This window comes from Miniopterus schreibersii, assembly GCF_964146895.1.
Source record: "Miniopterus schreibersii genome assembly, chromosome: 16".
Lineage (NCBI taxonomy): Eukaryota > Metazoa > Chordata > Mammalia > Chiroptera > Miniopteridae > Miniopterus > Miniopterus schreibersii.
The window spans coordinates 1,750,544-1,769,606 of NC_138116.1; the positions used below are offsets into that span (position 1 = coordinate 1,750,544).

General features: G+C 61.8%; 1 protein-coding gene across 2 annotated transcripts in view; it reads left to right on the forward strand.

Moving 5' to 3' along the window:
- RBFOX3 (RNA binding fox-1 homolog 3) overlaps nt 1–19,063 on the forward strand; it is a 184,029-nt gene that overhangs the window by 102,247 nt on the left and 62,719 nt on the right. For both annotated transcript variants that reach the window (XM_081161190.1, XM_081161192.1), the window contains exon 4: nt 11,134–11,171. The gene's annotated coding sequence lies outside the window, so the exon portion shown is untranslated. The remainder of the gene's footprint in view (nt 1–11,133; nt 11,172–19,063) is intronic.

Below are 19,063 nucleotides of genomic sequence, written 5' to 3' on the forward strand. Positions count from 1 at the left end.
GAAATCGAGGTTTCAAATGGCTTTTGATGAGTCCTTCCTGCGAGACCCCCAGGAAGGGGACCAGGGAGAGAGGACAGTGTCTCTGCGAGTTAAACCCTCATTAAGTGGGAGGCTCTGAGTCCTGGGGCCAGCTGCTCCCAGAACCACCTGAAGACAGCTAATAATTGTGACCCCCAGGGCCAGCTTTGGGGGAGAAACCGCTGTTCAATTGAAAACCCTAACGGCCGCCCGGGGAGCCGGTTTCGCTGGGAGCTCTCCCACGGGCGAAGGGCGGTGGTTTTGCTCGTTGGAGCTCCTGGCTCCGCTCTTGGCCCTTCGCACACGGGTTGCTTTCCGGACAGGCTCACTGCTGTTTTTATTCATGGCCACAGGTCTGCCTTCTCCTGGACAAGGGTCCCCTAGGGCAGCGGTGACAGCCAGCCCCGCCTGTCCCAAGAGCTTGCCCACTCCAGAAACAAGCACATAACTTACCAACTGGAAAACCGTACTCGGGGCCTGGACTTGCCGAGGGCCAGGGAGCAGCACCCGGAGGGCCGGGCGGGGAGAGCTGGGGAAGCTCAAGGAGGAGCCCGGCCAGGGCCAAGCTCGGGGCCGGAGCGCGTGTGAGCTTCCCGTGGCTGCTGTAACACAGTGTCCCAAACCAGGTGCTGACAACGAGGGAGGCTTATTCTCTCCCTTTCTAGAGCCCGGGAGTCTGGAAGCGAGGTGTAGGCAGGGCCGCTCCCCCACCCCCAGGTCTGTAGGGGTTGGTCCCTCCTTGTTTCTTCCAGTGGCCCTGGCCCTCCGTGGCTTGTGGCTGGGTCACTCGTCTCTGCCTGTGTCTGTCTTCACTGGGCCTCCTCCCTGTGCGTCTGTGTCCAGATCTCCCTCCCTTCTCTCTCCTTTAAAAAAAAAATTATTTTTATTGATTTTAAAGAGAAGGAGAGGGAGAGATAGAAACATCAATGATGAGAGTCATTGATCAGCTGCCTCCTGCGTGCCCCCTACTGGGGATCGAGCCTGCAGCCCAGGCAGGTGCCCTGACCGGGAATCGAACGGTGATCTCCTGGTTCATGGGTTAATGCTCAACCGCTGAGCCACGCTGGCTGGGGCCCTCCCTTCTCTTTTAAGGACATGTGTCATCAGATGTATGTCCCACCCTAAATCCAGGCTGATCTCATCTTGAGATCCCTAATTTAATCGCATCTGCAAAGACCCATTTTCCAAATAAGGTGCCATGTGCAGGCTCTGAGGGTTGGGCCTCGGACGCATTTCGTGGGGAGCATCTTTCTCCCGGCCGCAGCCGTGTGCCTTCATTCATCCACAGTGCCGGGTTCCTCGGCGTGTTGAGAGCCATTCCATGTGCTGGAGATTCGGGCGACAGTCGGCAGTGCCTTCGATCCCCTGGGGCCTTGGTTCTGGGCGGGGGAGTGTAGCATTTGGCATCTTTGGTCTGCCTCCGAGGCGGGCCTCACCTGGAAAGAAGGCAGGGGTGGCTCACTGAGCCCCGGAGCGGCCTCGGCCTCCGCTTCCTCCCGCAGCTCCGGCTGGGCTGCCGCGGGGCGTGGGAGATGCTGCGCCGGCGCCGAGCCCTGCTGCGAACAGGTAAAACCTGGCCGGGAAGGGAGGGCACCCGCGTCAGCAGAAAACCCCTGTGCCTCTCCAGTGTTCTGAACAAATAACATAAATTTAAAGAGCTACGGAATTTACAAAGTGCCCATAAAATCCCCACATTCACTTGGATTGCTCCTTAAAAGTGCTGGCCCCCTTCCAAAGTGCTGAGCTGGGAGAGAGGAGCAGGGAGGGAGCCGTGAAGCAGCCGCCCTCGCTCCAGCCAGCGTGCTCCAGAGCCCTCGGCCTCCTGAGGCTGCGGTCATTCACGGCAGGAGAAGGCCCCGCCAGGGACAGCCCTTGAGACTCTGAGCGCCTTACTAGCCCCGAGCAGGTCACCCTCCCTGAGCTCAGGGCCCGAGCCCGCTCGCCCAAGTGGCAGCCACCCCGAGCAGCCAAGGGCACGTTCTCGTGGGGTGGCAGCTAGTGCCCCACCGGTGGCAGCCTTACCTGCGGACCGCACCTGTGCACCTGTGCACGCACTCGGCTTCCGCAGCCAGGGCCCCTGAGATGAAAGGAGGGGAAGGCGGCTAGAGCAGGGGCTCCCTGGCCAAGGTCTGGACACAGCTGTCTGGCTGTTCCCTCATGGCCGAAGGCACGTGGGACTCTTTCTGTCCCTTGGGAATGACAGTCTGTTGTAATAATGGAGTCTGTAGTGCCCGGTGCCACGTCCACGTGGCTGCTACTGGCCTTGGCGTGTGTGGGGGGAAACCAGGGGCAGCGAGGCTGTGGCTTGCTGGGGTCATGCAGCCTGTGTGCTGGGGCCTTGGTTTGAGCCCCTGGTGTCTGGTCCTTGCTTGGCAGCTCTGTCCAGAGGCCTACCCAGGCTTTGCACTCAGGTCTGGGTCCACTCTCAGTATGACCTCCCACTGCGGGTGCTGGCAGGTCCAGGAAGGGCGATGGCTTGTCTCACCTGCTTGCTCAGGTCTCCAGCCTCTGACACTCACAGTTCTGTCAAGGGGTTGAGGTCGGGGATGACCCCTCTGGCTCCTGTCACCACCTCCAGAGGCCACCAGCTCGGCTGGCAGCCTTCCTCCCACTAATGAGCTCTTTGGCCAAAGCTCTGTGGGTTGGCCCAGCACTGCCCAGCTCGGAAGACTTGTCTCCCTCCCAGAGCCGGTGACCACTTAGGCCACCTGCCTTGCTGACCCTTGGCCCCAGCTTGGGGTGGGTGCAGCACCAGAGAGCTGGCAACGGACGGGAAGGGCCTGGCAGGCTCACCGTGATGTGTGTGGACCCGTTGAGCTGGGTTCCTGCTGCCAGTGTGCACGGGCCATCTGGGCCCGTGTGGCCAGAGCAGGCCAGGCTCACTGCAGAGCCCAGGTCCCGCTTCTCCTCGGCAATCAGGGAGCACAGGGGACCGAGACCGATGCTAACACATCCCTGCTCTGCCCCCTCCCGGGTCCTCCCGCGTCTGTCCACTGAGAGCACCTCCCTCCCAAGTTGCAAAGCGGCCTCTTGGCCCCTAAAAGTACTCCTCCCCCACCCCCCATGCATCACCTGCCAGAAGAGACTAATTTGCAGTATATCTGCTCTTTCTAGATGGTGACCTTCTGTCCCTGCTGTGACCTTTCCCATTAGCCTCTGTTCCAGGCGGCTACCCTGGGCCTGGAGGGGCTGGGCACCCAGAACACCTCCCCACACAGATGGCAGGTCCTACTGGGGGGCGAGGGGGCGGACTCCTCTCAGGATGGGCTCTGCACCCGCCCCCCTGCAGCCCCTCAACCGGAGGAGAGCTCGGCCCCGGGTGCCGTCTGCGGGGTGGGCAGTGCCATTGGCTGCCCTGGGCGCCTGCCAGCCAGTGCTCTGGGAGGGGGCCCTGCCTCGGGACACGGCCCTCGACACGCCGCGCCCGGTTCTGCTCCACATTTGCTCAGGCCGGTGGGTGGAGTTGACAAGGGAGAGAGAACTTTGACGTTTCTGGTTTTGAGCAGCGACTTAGGGCTGCGGCCACTTAGAAAGGGCAGCTTCCCCCAAGCAGTGCTGGGGACATGGGTCTGGGGGCTACTCGTGCTGGGACGTGTCTTTGGACGTGGCACGGAGCGGCCGCTTTCTCCTTGCCCGGCAGGTGGGCTGTGCGAACCCGGTCAACCTGGTCGGGCTCAAGGTAACCCAGGCGTCAGCTGCCAGGTCAGGACACACTTAGACAGCCAAGGTCTCCAGAGGCCCCTCCCCGGCGTCCGGCGTCAGCGAGAGCGTGTGTGGCTGCAAAACTCCCCTTCCCCAGTGATTCCCCTCTCGCCATGGAAGGGGCGAGTGGACCCTCGGGCTCGCAGGGCGGCGTGGGGGCGCCCCGCTTCCTCAGCCCCGGCTGGATGGCAGCGTGGAGTGCATGGGCTCCCCACCCTCCTCCCACCCCCAGGAGAACGCCTTCTCTTTCTTAGAAGAAAGGTGGGGAGATGACACGGTGTCTTCCACCCAGAGACGCTCTCCTTCCCACAGCCAGGGCTCTGCGATTTACATTAAGGGCTATAGCAGGTCGGAGTAAATGGAGCAGGTTTGCAATTAGTTTTCAAAGTACTTATCTCATTAAAGTAAATGAATTATTGATTTAGTGACACTCATGCTTTTAGTGAGTGGCGTGGTGCCATCCTCACCGGGGGCCTTGGCTCCGCCAGCCGGTGGCCGGCACAGGCAAACTTGCTCTGTGCGGGGTTTTTTGTGTTTGTTTTTTTTTTTTTCATTTTAATATTTCCTTCTCGTTATTTAGATTTGTAATTAAAGTGGATTCACATGAGAAATGAGGGGTCGGTTTATGGGAATAGAAGCTCCAGAGACGGCAGCTCGCCTCCCTGCAGGAGAGCAGAGCGCCCAGGTCCCTGACCTGGCGGCTAATGCGGGTGGGGGCAGGTGGGAGGAGAGCCCTCGGGGCCGGAGGGTTCGGGGGGGCCGCCGCCAGCCCCTTTCTCTGTACCGCGGAAGTTCATGGCATTGGAAAGCTGCTCCCCAGATTCCTAGAGGACGGTGACCAGGAGTTTGTGGGGTGCCAGAACCTCAGCCCCAGGTTGGAAGAGCCGGGAGGGGGGGGTGCAGCTGGGATGGCAGCTGAACCCGCCCGTCCACGCTGGGCGCAGCATGTGGGGGGTGCAGGCGCCCCGGTGGAGGCAGAGAGAAAGGCGGGGGCTTGGTTTGGACTCGGCGTCCACCCCAGCTGCTCCGCTGCCCCGGGGTGCCCAGTGGGGGCTTTCTATCCCGGGGTTCTCTGGAGGGGAGGTTGCAGAAGGGGGCGGAGAAACCCAGGGACGCTGCCGTTGAGCCCCCGGTGGCCCTGGGGTGGACACCAGCGGCCCCGAACCAGGCCAGGTGCCGGCTGCCGGACCCCGAGCCCCCCGCCCTGCAGGTGCTGACTCGGCGTCTTCCCCAGTCCTTCCCAGGAGGTGCCACCGCCGGGGAAGATGAAGTGCCGTTAGAGGCCGCCGGCTCTGCCAGCCTCAGCTTCCGGCCGCCTCGCTCCCACCCGTGGTCCAAATGAACGCGGCCTTGCCCTGAGTGCAGCCGGTGGGGACAAGGCTCCTGCGTGGGGGTGGGGGAGCGCGGCCGTGCCCGTGAGGTTGCTTTAAACAGCTGTAGCGGGACAGAGGTTGGGGTACCCACATGTCACTCAAAGCATCATGAGCGGCTGGCCACTGGCTGGGCGGGGCCTCGCATTCAGGCCTGAGGCACCTCACCTCTGACTCCCTGACTGGACAGCTGTGCCCCCTCTCGCCCCATGCCCAACATGCCCCCCGGTTGCCCATGTCCTCTCTCAGGTCAGGACCTGGACCCGACTGGCTGGGAGGGGGGAGGGCTTGGGCAGGACCCACAGGAAAGCCCTGGTCAGGGGTCAAGTTTCAGAGGGGTCGGCTAAGGAGGGGAGAGTCAAGCAGACAGGCACAGGGGGCCCACGGAAAAGTCATCTGCCCTCTGGCCGGGGTGACGGTTCCTGCCGAGGGCAGACAGCCCTGGGGACACAGGTCTCATCCAGCCCCTACCTAGAGCCACAGCAGGGATGGGTGGGGCCTGGCGGCAGGTGTTACCCCATACATCACGTCACCTGCAGGCCCAGCCGTTTCTCCAGAACATCTAGCCTGTGGGAGACCCAGAGTAGCCATCGCCCGGGTTTCTGGTACATCCAGGCATCATGGCCCAGCCAAGACGTGGCCCCAAACACAGAAGGAACCCACGCAGGACACATGAGCCCCTCCCGGAACGTCACAGTCACTCTCATGAACTTCCAAACATACTGAATGACTCCTGGGCCTGGGCATCAGGGACCCAACAGAGAACTTGCCTCCTGGGCCTGGGCATCAGGGACCCAACAGAGAACTTGCCTCCCAGGTCCCACTTGCCCAGGCCCTGGCGTCCAGGCCACTTCCTTTAGTCACCAAGGACCTGGAAACAGTCTTGACACCAATGGGGAGAAGGCTCCTTCTCCAGTCCATTCTCTGCGAGCTGCATGGGGAGAGGGCAGAGCTGGGGTCTGGGAATCCAGCCCAATTTGCGTGTGAGCCCCTCACCCACTTACGTCTGCTGTGTGGCCTTGTGCAGGGTACTCAACCTCTCTGAGCTTTGTCAACCATAATCCCGCCCTGCCTGACATAGTTGGGGTAATTAAAGGAGCACCAGCGTGTAAATCATCTTGGACAGTGGCTGGCACACAGTAGGTGCTCAACAAACTGCCGGGAGGCTCCCTCGATCTGCCACACCGCTGGACCTTCGTGGCACCTTTGTGGCAGTGGCAGCTTCCCTGGCTGGACAGAGACCACCCGGCTGTGACCTGAAATTCCAGAGCCGCCCCCCCCTCAGCCCCTCTCCCCCAGTGACGATCCCAGGGCGGCGCATCGAGGCGGCCACTTGCTGGTTCAGATGTGGCTTTAAAATCTATATCTTTCTTTGTGATAAAAAGAAATTTCATTTAATTAAAAATGTTGACGTCGTGCCTGGACACCCCGCCAGAGAAAGCGGCTATAAATTAAACATTAAACCTTTAATGGTCCATAAAGAAATGCTCGTTTCTGGTTATGTATATACGGGATATAAATAGACGGAGAGAGGGCTTTTTCGTCGGGGAGGCAGACTTTTCCTAACCTCAGCTGGATAATCTCATTAAGTGACTGTAATTAAAAGTTAAATTGCTTCTGTCCCCTGCCCCCCCCCCACCGGCTCGGGGGTGGGGGGGTCGCCTCTGGCTTTAACTGTCTTTGGGAAACACTCAGTGTTGGGTCAGGAAGGAGACACGGCGTCACCCTCTGAGGTGTCTGTCACCCGCCACAAGGTCCCACTTGGGCCTGTCCAGGCTTCGGTTTCCATGGTTCCTGGCTCCCTTCCCAACGGCGCCCCCACGGCTGGTCGGCAGCCCGAGGCCTTGGCCCGGAGGCAGAGGCCACTCAGAGAGCAGGTTTGCTGCGCTCCCGCTCCCCTCGGAGCAGGGCAGCCACGGGAGGAGGCCAGGGGGCTCCCACAGGCTGGGCCGGGGCCCCCGCTCTTCCCCCCGGGAGGGAGGAATCGGGGTCGGGAGGCTCCAAGACCTTCGGGTCCCTCCGTGAATCAACGGCTCTTATTTTGAGCAACGTTGGAGAGGCTGGATACGTGCCTGGCTCTCTGTGCGCATAAATGCTTAAAAAGGCAGAAAGGGGGGCGGGGAGAGGGGTGAGGCCGGGCGTGGTGAACAGAGGCGGGGTCCTGTGGGTCGGGGCCCCTTCCCTAAGAGGAGGGTATTAGTTTCCTGTTGCTGCTGTAATAAACTTAGTGACTTGACCCATGCAGATGTCTCACCTGACAGTCTGTGGGTAGAAGTCGCCGTGGTCCTGGTGCCTGCCGGGCCGCGTTCCTTCTGGGGGCTCGAGGGGACCATCTGTCTCCTCGGCTTCAGCTTCTAGAGGCGTCCAGTCCCTTCCTGCCCCTTCAAAGCCAGCAGTGGCCGGCTGAGCGTCTCTCACAGCAGGTCCCATCACCCTGACCTCCTCTCCTGCCTCCCTTTCCCGCATCTGAGGACCCTGTGGCGACACTGGGCCACCTGCAGAGTCCAGGACACTCTCCCTACTTCAAGGTCAGCTTGTTAGCACCCTTGATTCCACCTGCAACCTTAATCCCCCCTTCACCACATTGCCTAACACAGCCACAGGTCCCACGTGAGGCCACGAGCCACGTAGGAACGCCGCCGCGAGCAGCCCAGCCTCCCAGCCTGTGCCCAGGGACAGAGGCACCCATCTGTACGGCCCACGGGGCGGACTTTTGATAATTTGTGGAAAGGGCTCCCGACCCGCGGAGAACACAGCACCTGCTCAACAAACGGGAGTTGCTCTTGTTTGTGTTTTAAGACTCATCACCCCCCCTTCCCGCCCCGACCGACCACATCCCCCAGTCACAGTCCTGGCGTCACGCTGAGGCTCCATCCCCTCTCACCCTCACGAGGGCACCAAGCGGAAGGTGCGGTCACCACCCCACTCTACAGATGAGGAAACCGAGGCACTTGGCGGGCGAGTAGCTCGCAGAGGGCGCGACGGCCATGCCAGGCTGGCTGGGGTGGCGGGTTAACCCCCTGCTGTAAGCGGCCTGCACAGCCCGGGTCTTCCCTCCCCGGGAAGAAGAGCTGGAAAAAGCCACGGGTCCCCCGGCCCACGCCTCTTCCCAAAACAGAAATGTCTGCATTGCGTTTCTCTGTTTCTACTAGTGATTTTCCAGCTGTTGAGTTGACTCCACACGGCTCAGCGCGGCTCCCTGTGAGTCTGCCCCTCACGGCAGCCAGCGGGGGATGCGGCGGCAGGGGGGGCTTCCCACCGCCCGGGGCGACCCCGGGACCCCTGCCGCTCCAAGGACTCTGCAGGCGGCGTTCCCAGCACCCAGCTCCCAGCCCTCTCCGCCCACGATCTGCTTTTATTTTGCGAGGAGGTTGATGGAGACACATTTCTGAAAGTCTTAGAGGAGCGAACAGTTTGGTTTCTTAGGGGATTTGCTCAGGAAATGAGATTTTGCCCATTTCCCAGAGGAGAAAGGGCAGGTCTGAATTATTGATGGCAAAACATGCTCATCTGAGGAGCGGATCGTCTGCGTGCCGCGTGGTGCCGTCTGCCCCACGTGCCGTCTGGCTCCCCGCGCTCCCCGCCGCCCTCCCCACCCCCCCGGTGCTGCTCAGAGTCGCCGCTGGGCAGTGCCGCCCACCAGCACCCCCGCACCGCCTCTGCCGGGAGCCCGCTGCCCCGGCCCAGACCCGCCCCTCTCCCGGAGGCGGCCGTCTTTGCGTTTCAAGGGGCACCCCTCGGGGTATGTGGGACGGGCCTCGAGGCCCAGGGCTGTGGCCGTGAGCCCCGCCCGGGCTGGCTCCCCAAACTCCAGAGCAGCCAGCTTTTAAAGAAAGAGAAGGGCCGGGAGCCAGGCACCGCAGCCAAGTGGGGACTGGCCGGCCGCCCGCCTCGCCGCGGCCCGGCTCCATTTCAGCTGAGCGTTGGGGAGAACGCGGCGCACGGCTCGGCGCTCCGTGGGGACCGCGCGGCCTCCGTGGCCCTTTCGTTTGCATTAGAGAGAACAGCCTGCTCAGCGCAATCAGACACCGGCCAGGGAAGGGACCGGGGGCCAGGCGGTCAGGGGGCCCCGTCTGTAGCACCTACGGGGCCAGGACGGCACCGCCGAGCCCCTCCTGCTGGACGCCATCCGTGTTGAATGAACAGCCTGCGACACTGGGGGTTGTAACGTTGGGGGCCGTCTTTGGGAGGAACTAGGGGGAGAACAGCTTGAGATGAGACTGGTGGTGTGTGGCCTGCGCTCTAGAGGCGGTTTGGGGTCCATTTCCGTCACCACATAAAATAACAGGGACATGGGTCAGTAGATGGCAAGGCCAGGGAGCAGGGAAGACACCGGCCCGGGCTCGGGAGTGTGGCAGCGGGGGGGGGGCCGTGGTTTGTTTCCCTGAACTTGCTGGTGGCCGAAGCCACGTGGGAAACGTGGCCACTTAGACGATTCTTGTCTTCAAAAGTGGCTTAAGACCCAGATGTTGGACAGACAAAGGGATACACAGAGTGTGGCCCGTCCGTCCAACAGGGCGTCACGCCGCCTTTAAAGGGTGCGGAGCCCCGACACCTGCTCCCTGTGGATGGACCTGGAGCCGTTACGCGGAGTGAAATAAGCCAGACGCAGAAGGACTGACACCGTGTGGTCCCACTCATGTGAGGGACCCAGAGTCATCCCGTTCGTAGGGACAGAGCGCCCAAGGGTCGTGGCGGGGCGGGGGGGCTGGTGTTTCGTGGAGACAGAGTTTTACTCTAAGGGGAGAAAGTTCTGGAAATGGATGGTGGTGATGGCTGCCCAACAACATGAAGGTACTTAACTGGGCACCTAAAAACCGTTAAATTGGAAATTTTATGTTATGTATATTTTACCACAATAAAAAAACTCAAACAAACAAAAACCCCAAACAAATAAAAATGCGGATTCAGACGACCCTTCAAGGGAGCAGCGGTTTCCTGGGTCCTTCGCTCTGAAAGGTGTTTCTCGGGGCCCGTTTCTCTGACACCACGTGACGTGCAGAGTCCTGCCCCGTGGACAACAGCTGTGGCTCCGTGTCCCTCGAGTTCGTGTAAGAGATCAGCTCTGGGAGGGGTGACGTTACAGGGGTGTCACGGTCGGAATAATGTCCTGGAGGGTCGCCCTGAGGAGGAGGGAAGAGGGGGCCGCCCAGGTCTGGGAACCCCGCTGCTCCAGGCCAGGGCAAGAGGGGTGCAGGCAAGGGTGGGACAGACCCCACTAAATGGGCTAAGGCCTGGGGCTGCCGAAACATTTCCACACACGCTGGGCGGCTTAAAACAGCGGAAATGTGTTCTCTCTCAGTTCTGGAGGCCAGAAGCCTGAAACCAAGGGTCCCGTCCCCTCCCCTCCCTCCTCGCCTCTCTCAGCTGAATTTCTTTACAGAAGGAAACTTTAAAGTGGTCCTGCCATCATGATCACTGTCCACGTCGCGTTTAAGCCACCCACCCACCGTTAACTTTTTATTTATAAGATGGAGCCCTTCACCTCCAGGTCCCCTTAGAGAGAACACAAAGTGGACGCTCGGTGAAACCCCAGGAGACAGGTTTTCAAAGCTGCCCACACGCATTTCTAACCTCCGGAGAAGGGGGGGGGCTCGGGGCGCCGACGCGGCTGCGGGCCCTGAAGTCGGCTCCTTGCCCGGGCCTCCCGGCCGGGCCCCAGGTGTGAGACCCGCAGGCACGGGCCCGGCGGGGCCGCGTCAGCCGAGCTGCTCCTGGAAGCTGCGCAGGATCCCAGACGACACGCAGGCCGCTCCTGTGCCCTGTGTTTCAGGGTCTCGGAGCCTGTCCCTCCGTGAGCAACTTCCGTCGCTTACCTTCCACGCACGTTAGGTCTGCAGGGCGACTCCACCCGGGTGTCCTGTTCCCCTTTGTCTGGCCTGTGAAGGAAGACGGGGCCCCCAGCCACGCTGGGTGCAGACGGACAGCGCGAGGCTTTAACCTGGGCGGGTCCCCCCGCCGCCCAGGGAGAGGAGCCCCCCAGGCCTGTGAGTACAGGGCGCCCCGTTATCACCCTAACACCCTCTCCTCTCTCTCTTCCCAGGGCCCACAGTGCCTCGGGGGACGTTGGCGGCACAACAGGTAAAAGACTTTCTTTTTTCCTCCTGAATAGTCTTCGGCAGATGTGAGCATGTTGGACGCCTCGGGAGCTGTGGACAGTGAATGTGGGGTTCCCGGGGGGGTCCCTCCGCTGGGGGCGGGGGTGAGGTGGGAAGGTTTAGCCGGCTTAGCACACGCAGAACGTGCGTCTGTTTTATTGGGGTGTTTGCTTTCTTGCTGTTGGGTCCTTGAGTTTGGGGGGTTTCTCTTGTGTACCAGATACAGGTCATTTATCAGATGCATGTTTTGCAACAATGTCTCCACTTGACTTTTGGACCGAAGGGAATATCATGATAATTGTTTTAATGCCTTCGTCTGCTAATTCTAACTGTGTCGATTCTGGGTCCGTTTTAAATGGTTCGTTTTCTGTCCTCGCTTTGGTGACGTTTTCCCGGAGTCTTGAGGGTCTTTGATTAGATGCTGGACGTTGTAGCATTAGCGTGTTGGGTGCTGGATACTTTTATTCCCACAGATATTCTTGTGCTTCGTTCTGGGAGGAGCTAAGTTACCCGGTCCTCTCGGATCTTATTTTAAGGTTTGTTAGATGGAACCCGGGCCGTGTTTCGTCCCCGTCTGATGATCCCAGTGCTAAGGCACGACCCTCTGAGCGATCGACCCATTGCCCCAGGAGCTGAGAGTGTCCCTGTCCGGCTGGAGCGTGGATTTCTTTTTCTCACGTGGTTTTTTAAAATTGACTGTAGAGAGAGGAAGGGAGGAGAGAGAGGTAGAAATATTGGTGAGAGAGAAATATTGATCGGCTGCCTCCCGCCTGCCCCTTAGTGGGGATCGAGCCCGCAACCCGGGCATGGGCCCTGCCCGGGAATCGAACCAGGGACCTCTTGGTTCGTGGTTGACGCTCAACCGCTGAGCCACAGCGGCGGGGCTGGAGCGTGGATTTCTTGAGCGTGGGTTTCTGGGCCCTTCCCATCCGCGCCTCCGCCGGCCACACCAAAGGAGCCAGCTGACCAGTGTGTGACCCAGGAACTGGCCGCTTCTTGGCCCCGGACGGCTCTCGCATCCTTTGAGAAAGCGTGTCCACTGTCAGGGTGGGTGTCCGTCCAGTGTCCTGGGACCGTGTGACGCATTGCACAGCTTTTTCGGGAATATCAGGTGTCAGGAGAGCTCTGGTGTATACCCACATGCGTGCTTGGACCAGTGCATCACGTAGGCTGTCGTGGTAGAGACGAGAAGGGTGGGGGAAGGTGCCCCAAAATGTTCCCCCAAACCCATGGCCGTTTATTCTAAGGCCAGAGCTGCATTGCACCAGCAACCTGGGCACTGCTTGTGGGAAAACCAGCTCCCAAACTGTTAGTTCCCCGTCACAGGGACAGGACGGGGTCCCGCCGCCTCCCTGGGTTCGGGATCTGTCCAGCTGTGGTTCGTGCTGCCCGTGAGGGAAGCAGGCCACGAAACATTGGAGCCGGGATTAGAGCGTGGCAGAGAGCGGAGCCCGTGTGTGCGCGCGTTTGTGCGAAAGTATAAAACCCCGAGCCTGTGTTTTCCCCGGGGTATTAATTACAGTTGGAGAGGAGGCTTGTCCGGGCGTGTTCTGCTTGGCCGGAGTAATTTATCATCCGGTTTCGGGGAGCGGGAGGCGGGTCACGGTGCAGGGAACAGGACGCACATCCCTCCCGCAGACTCCGTGGCCGCCCCACCTCTCGGGGGGGGCAGCTTTGCTCCCAGCTCGCGCCAGGGGCGGCAGGGGGGGCTCGGGAGGGGAGGGAAATAGTGAGGCCCCCGCAGGACCGCGCGAGACAGAACCGGGAATGGAGAGGCCGTGCCCGTGCGTGGCCGGGGGGAGACACCGCCCGTCTCCCGTCCCCTCCGACACCTGCCTGCGGTCCAGAGCAGGGCGGAGCTGCGCACAGCCGGCCGGCCCGGCCGCCGCTCCTCATTCCTTTTGCTGCTGAGCCCGGCAGAGGCCAGTGGGCTGTGGGCCTCACCGGGAGGCTGCAGAGAGCACAGCCTCTATCCCAGCCGGTGGCTTAAAAAGCGGTTTAGCTGGTGGTAAGTTCAGTGTCATGAGGGTGGCTGTCCTCCTCCGTCCAGGCGGCTCGGCGTTTAGACCGAGCGGCTTATAAAAACAACAGAAGTTCCTTTCTGGCGCTTCTGGAGGCGGAACGTCCGAGATCTGGGTGCCAGCTGAGGGCTCTCTTCCCAGCCACAGCCTTTTCGTGTCCTTACGTGGCAGGAAGCAAGGTTTCTCGTGGCTCCTCAAAGGGCACTAATCCCATCAGGGGGCCCCAGCCTCATGACCACATCGTGCCCTAATCTCTTCTCAAAGGCCCCACCTCCAAGTACCGTCACACTGGGGGTATCTCAACACGTGAATTTGTAGGGACACACTCGATGCATCACGGTCACCAAATAAAGTGTCGTCCAAACCGGAGGTGCCATTACTAATTACGGTGTCAACCAGGAGTGTCCCTGGCAAGCGGAGGTGTAGTCACCCTAAAAACAGGTGCTGCCTTTGAAAGCCAATTTCATTCGGATTGTGTGAGTAAAGGTACATCCCGAGGTTGTAGAAGGCAGGAGCTGGTGGGGGCCACCCTGGAATGCTGGGGTCACCTTGGAGGCGCCCACTGCGCACCAGGGGGACTTTCCTGGAACATCTCACGATGAGATGGGAGCTGTTTGCCCAGAGGAGGCAAGTCTGGGCGGCCAGAGGATGTGTCCCGGGGGATTCGAGGGCCGGGCCCGCAGAAGGCACTGGTGGCTCACTCTGCGTGACCGCAGGTCAGCTAAGGTTAGCGAGCGGAGTCTGGAGGCGGTTTCAGAGGCTGCCCAAAGGAAGGACTTCCCGGCAATGACAGCCGGCCGGTGACGGATGGGTGGGCTGCCTGAGCCCCCTCCCATCCGTGGACTCTGCAGAGGGGTCGCTTATGTCCGGAGGGAGGGCCAGGGGCCTTCGCAGGCTCTGGGTGGACTTCGCAGCGCTCGGCGGCTGCCATAAGTCACCGTTGGGGACAGAGAACCTGCAAGCACCTCTTAAATCAGGACACGGCAGAGCCGGCAGGTGTGTGGGAGGCGAGCTCAACCCTGCCCTCCCTCCACCCACCCTCCCCTCTCCTCCTGCCCTCCCTCGGCGCTGGGGTGGGCGTCCCTCCCGGCCCCTCTCCTCTGCTGAATTATTGAGAGTGGGGTTTGCTTTATTGCGGAGCAGGAGGGACAGTGCGGAGAGCCGAGCTGGGGATGTGTCGCAGGCCAGGAGAGGCTCGGCCGCCCTCAGGGTCCCCTCCCCGGCCCCTTGGCGGGGGAGCTGCTCCCTGCCCCGCCCCTTCCTTCTCCCCAGTCATTATTCATTCATAACCCCGAGGACGCTGTACCCTCTCCACGTCCCAGGCCCCCCGTCTGCAGGGCCGCGGATTGAATTTGCGGCAGATGTCACCACCTGGGTGCAGTGCGTCCCTGTGGCTGACGGGCTGCAGCCCAGAGCAGACGGAGGACCCGCTGGCCTCACCCCGGGCCGGCACCGCTGGGCTCAGCCGGGCGCGGGGCAGTCACGGGCGGGCGAGGCCCGTCCTAGAGCCTCCGGGGGGCAGAGCAGGGCGAGCCCTCCCTCCCACGGCCCCGCGGCCACACCTCGGGGAAATGGGCCAGCAGACCACAGGCCGAGGGCGGACAGGTGGCCCGGGGAGACCGAGCAGTGGCCCAGGTGGGTGAGCACCTGCAGGGGCCGGGCGGGGCCTTTGCCCTGAGCACGGGGAGCAGGAACGGGGAGTGGGGACAGGGCCCCCGTCACGGGCACCCCAGCCTCCTCCGCCTCTAGATCGGGCAGTGGGTGGCTTCGTAATTGACTGGCACCAGGCGGAGATGCCAACGCAAACCGTCTCCAAATTAGCAGTAATTGCTGGAGAAATAAAGAGCAAACAGGGTTGAACGAGGTTTTCTATAAATATTATGTTTTCTAAAGTTTGCCCGGGGGTAATCGAAGCTGTTTGAACGCAAGCTAATATCCTGTCTGTGCATGAGAAAGCCTAATCATGAGGATTTAGGGTTCTTCTTTCCTGGGGCCGAGGATCCAGGGCCCCCTGGGCGTCCAGCCTGCTCTCTCCTGGGCTCTCAGGACGGGCACCCCCAGGACTCAATCCGCCTCACCTGCCGGCGCCTCCCACGCTCTCTCCCCTCAGGTAGATGCCGGGCCCCACCTGCTCCCCCCACGTGCAGGCCTCCAGGGCGATGTCGCTTTTATTAAAAATCATTAAGCAAAGTGACACTGGGCGCCATGTCCCCATGGTGAGTGGCCGTGGGGTCAGACGGCCCCACGCACCGCCGGAGGGGCGACGCCATCAGGGCCCTAACACCCAGCGGAGCGTCTCGGGCTCTCAGGGAAGGAACCCGCCTTCCCTCGATCACGTTTGTGGGAGCGCCCACTGTGTGCCAGGCTCAGCGGGTGCACAGGGTGCTCAGTGGGCACTCTCACAAACAGCAGTGGGCCTGCTGGGGCGTCTCGGGTGCTGGCAGCCCTGGGAGTGGGCACTATGCCCGGTCATAGCTTCCTCAGTCTCTGCAGGTCCTGGCCCCAGGCAATGCCAGGTGAAAAATGATGGGGAAACGGGGGCACCCGGGCTTGTGTGCAGGGTGTGGCCGTTACAGTGTCAGGCTAGGACTCCTGCTGCCCTTCCGTCCGCCGGGCACACACATTGTTATGGTGGCATCTGGGGGGGAAAAGTCAGGGGGAGAGGCCGTCCTCATAGCCCATCTACATCTGTTGGCCACCCGGTCACCGGGCTGTCCAGTCTCCCGGTGTGCGTGGTTGGTGCGCCCTGGGAGGGCTGGGAGCATCCGCCGTGGAGGGACTTGGGGCTCATGAGGCTGCGCTGATCGGTTCCGGTAAATAAGCCCTGGGGTCGATGTCAAGTTCACAGCCGCCCGCCCGCAGCCGCCGGGATTCATCGGGTCCTCACGGGGTAATTGAACGTTGACGCGATGGGGACCCCACCCCTGCCTCCTTCACGTCTGGATGGTGGGTCTGACCTCCGCGGCTTTCCTGGGGTGGGCGTAATTATTTTCCCTGACCTGAGAGCCAATATGAGGGCTGTGCCCACTGCTAAGTGCATTTGTCCACATTATGTGCTCAGATAGGAGAGAACGGACCACAGGTTGGTCCGCGGGCCCACCGGGCCCGCCGTAGGGTGGACTTGGGTCAGGATGTCATGTACGTGGCTTCCCATAAGCTCCCCTCTAAAGGGGGTTCCGGCTTCAGCAGTGTCCACGTCAGCCCTGCCCGCGTGCCCTACAGCCCTCAGAGTCTGTGTGTGCCCCCTTCCCAGGCACGGGGTTCTCTGGCGAACGTCCACGGGGTGTGTGCTTGTGGATCGCAGGAGATGGTGGTGGCCAGAGCTTTGAAGGCCGGCAAGCGCTGCTGGGTGCAGGGATTTGCAGTCAGTGCATGAGGCGGGCGCCCTGGATGCAGCCCCGGCGTTCTCCTGGGGCTGCCCCTCCCCCGGTCGTGCTCCAGTCCCCGGGTCTCTCCCCGAAGTCTGTGTACATGGCTCAGCAGGAGGAGCACAGTGCATTCCAGATGCACCCCAGGGCCTGGGCTGCTCCCCCCGGAGTCTCCCCGCTGCACCCCCATGTCAGGGACTCCTTCTCAGTGTCTCCCGGAGCACCCAGAGGACCCCGGCCCTTCTCCCCCTAAGGTGCTGATGTTACAGAGGCGTGCGTCACCCAGGACTCTGACAGCTCTGAGGGAACCGGCTGCAGGAGACAGCGCCGTCGGGGAGGCGTCGGTGGGAAACCGAGCGTTCGGGTCGTGGGCCGCAGGCAGCTGGGGAGAGGGGCCTGGAAGTTGAGCTAACTTTTGAGGAAGTTTGCCCTTGTCTGCCCCAGGCTCTCCGTCAGCCTCCCCCCGCCGCCCACCGGGGAGTCAGGAACGTGCAGGAGAGAGGAGGCGGCGGGAAGGAGCGAGGGAGGCCGCGAGATGCGCACAGCCCTGCTCCCCCGAACCCAGCGCCCAGCTCCCGGGCCCACAGCAGGGCTGCAGGTGACGCTCAGCTTCTGTTCTCAGCGTTTCTGTGGCAGCCGGCAGGATGCTGGGCTTGAAAAGCTTGGAGCACGGAGGGGGCTCTGGCACCCCTGACAACCATAGCGTAGCGGCGAGAGGCCTGGACGGTGGGTTTTGGGGAGTCCCTGCACTTCTCCGAGCCTCGGTCTCCCCCACGATACCCATCCGTCTCGCTGGGTTGTGTGAGGGACACCGGGTTACAGATTGGAATGTGTGTCATGAGCTGGCATGTGGGACACAGGTGCCGGTGTCTCACTGTGGCCTTGGCGCTGGGGCCCTTCAGAGCTGGAAGGACACCGGGGTCATCCCCCCTCCCCCCCGCCTGGTGCACCTGTGCCGGAGGCATCGCCGTGTGGACGGGAGGAGGCGGGTCGTGGACCAGGGCGGGAGCTCCCAGGAGGCACAGCCGCTCGGCCCAGCGGGGAGAACGGCCCCGAGTTCCGCCGCAGCATTAAGGTGCCAGCCGGCCCATACTCTCCCGACAGGGCGAGGCCCCAAGGGGGCAAAATCAGTTGGCGGTCCGAAGAAGCCAGGCACCTGACAGTCACGGGCACACATGGCCTTAGTTGCGGAGGGTCTGGGCAGGACCACCCCCCGTACCTGGAGATGTCGGTGTGAGTCGGGGCGTGGGGAAGAGACAGGGCGCAGAGAGGTGGGTTCATGTTTTCTCCTTCCCTCCCTGTCCCACAGCAGGAAACGGGGTGGCCATGAAGAGGGGTGTCCCATTCCACGCAACCCCCGTGGCCACCAAAGCTCATAATTCTAGAGGGAAGCTGGGTTCCCCCGCCCCAGCCCCAGCTGCCTGGAAGACGCGTCTGTCGAAAGAAATATCTGTTTCCTGGTTTGCCCTGGGGATGAGAGCACTCGAAATAGAAATAGAGCCAGTGGAGGGAGCAACGGAAGTGATGGAGAGACTCACACAGACAGCGAGACACGGAGAGAGACGCAGAGAGGAGCCGGCGAGAGACAGATCAAAGCGCGGACGCTCCCCAGGGAGGGCTGCCGTGGGCACACATCCCCGCGCCCGCCTCCGGGGGACAGAAATCACGGCTCCTCGGAGCCAGCACGGCCCCCAGGCCTCCACTTAGCCCACCCATGCCCGGCCGCCCCCACAGGCAGAGCCTTGAAGCAGAAATGCAGGCATCCTCTGCGGGTCCCCCTGGGGGACATTATCCAGAAGGAGCCCGGCGCCCACTGCTTCCTTTTCGGAGGGTGTCGTCCACCCCCGGGGGTGACCTGCGGCTGCTGGGCCCGGCGTACATCTAGGGCACCCCCCTCGCCCCCGATCGGCCTGGGTTCTGAGAATGCGAGCAGGTTGGGGCATAAGCCAGACAAACAGTGGTCAGGACGTTAACTCGGAGGCAGAGATAAGCGTCACCGTGCGTTTCAGATTCCAGGAAGAGCCGTCTGTGGAGGCTCCGCTCTTTCTAAAGGCCCGGGGACATTCCACCCATTTGCATAGATAATTAGTGGTACGTTCTGTAGGAAGACCTGGAGAATGGGGCACGTTCTCTCCGTCCAGGAGGAGAGAAGGGAGACCATGCCGGCTGCCTCATCTGGCCCCTGAAGAGAGAAGAGACCGAGAATGAAGCCTGGCGTGTGGAGGCGCTCTGTAGATGTGGGGCGAAGTCATTAACACGATTTATTGAGCATCTACTACATGCCAGCTCCGGGATCTCTGAGTCCCCCCAGCCCCGGAGGGAGGTGTCGCCATCCTGTTCCGAGAGATGCAGCGAGTAGAGCTGACGGTGTCCAGCCGCTCACTCTGAGTCCCATGGGTACTCAGGGCAGAAACGGGCTTGCCTCTAGGTTGGGGTGACCCAGAGCCTGTGGAGGCACCGCTTCCTACCAGTGGAGGGTCTGGAGG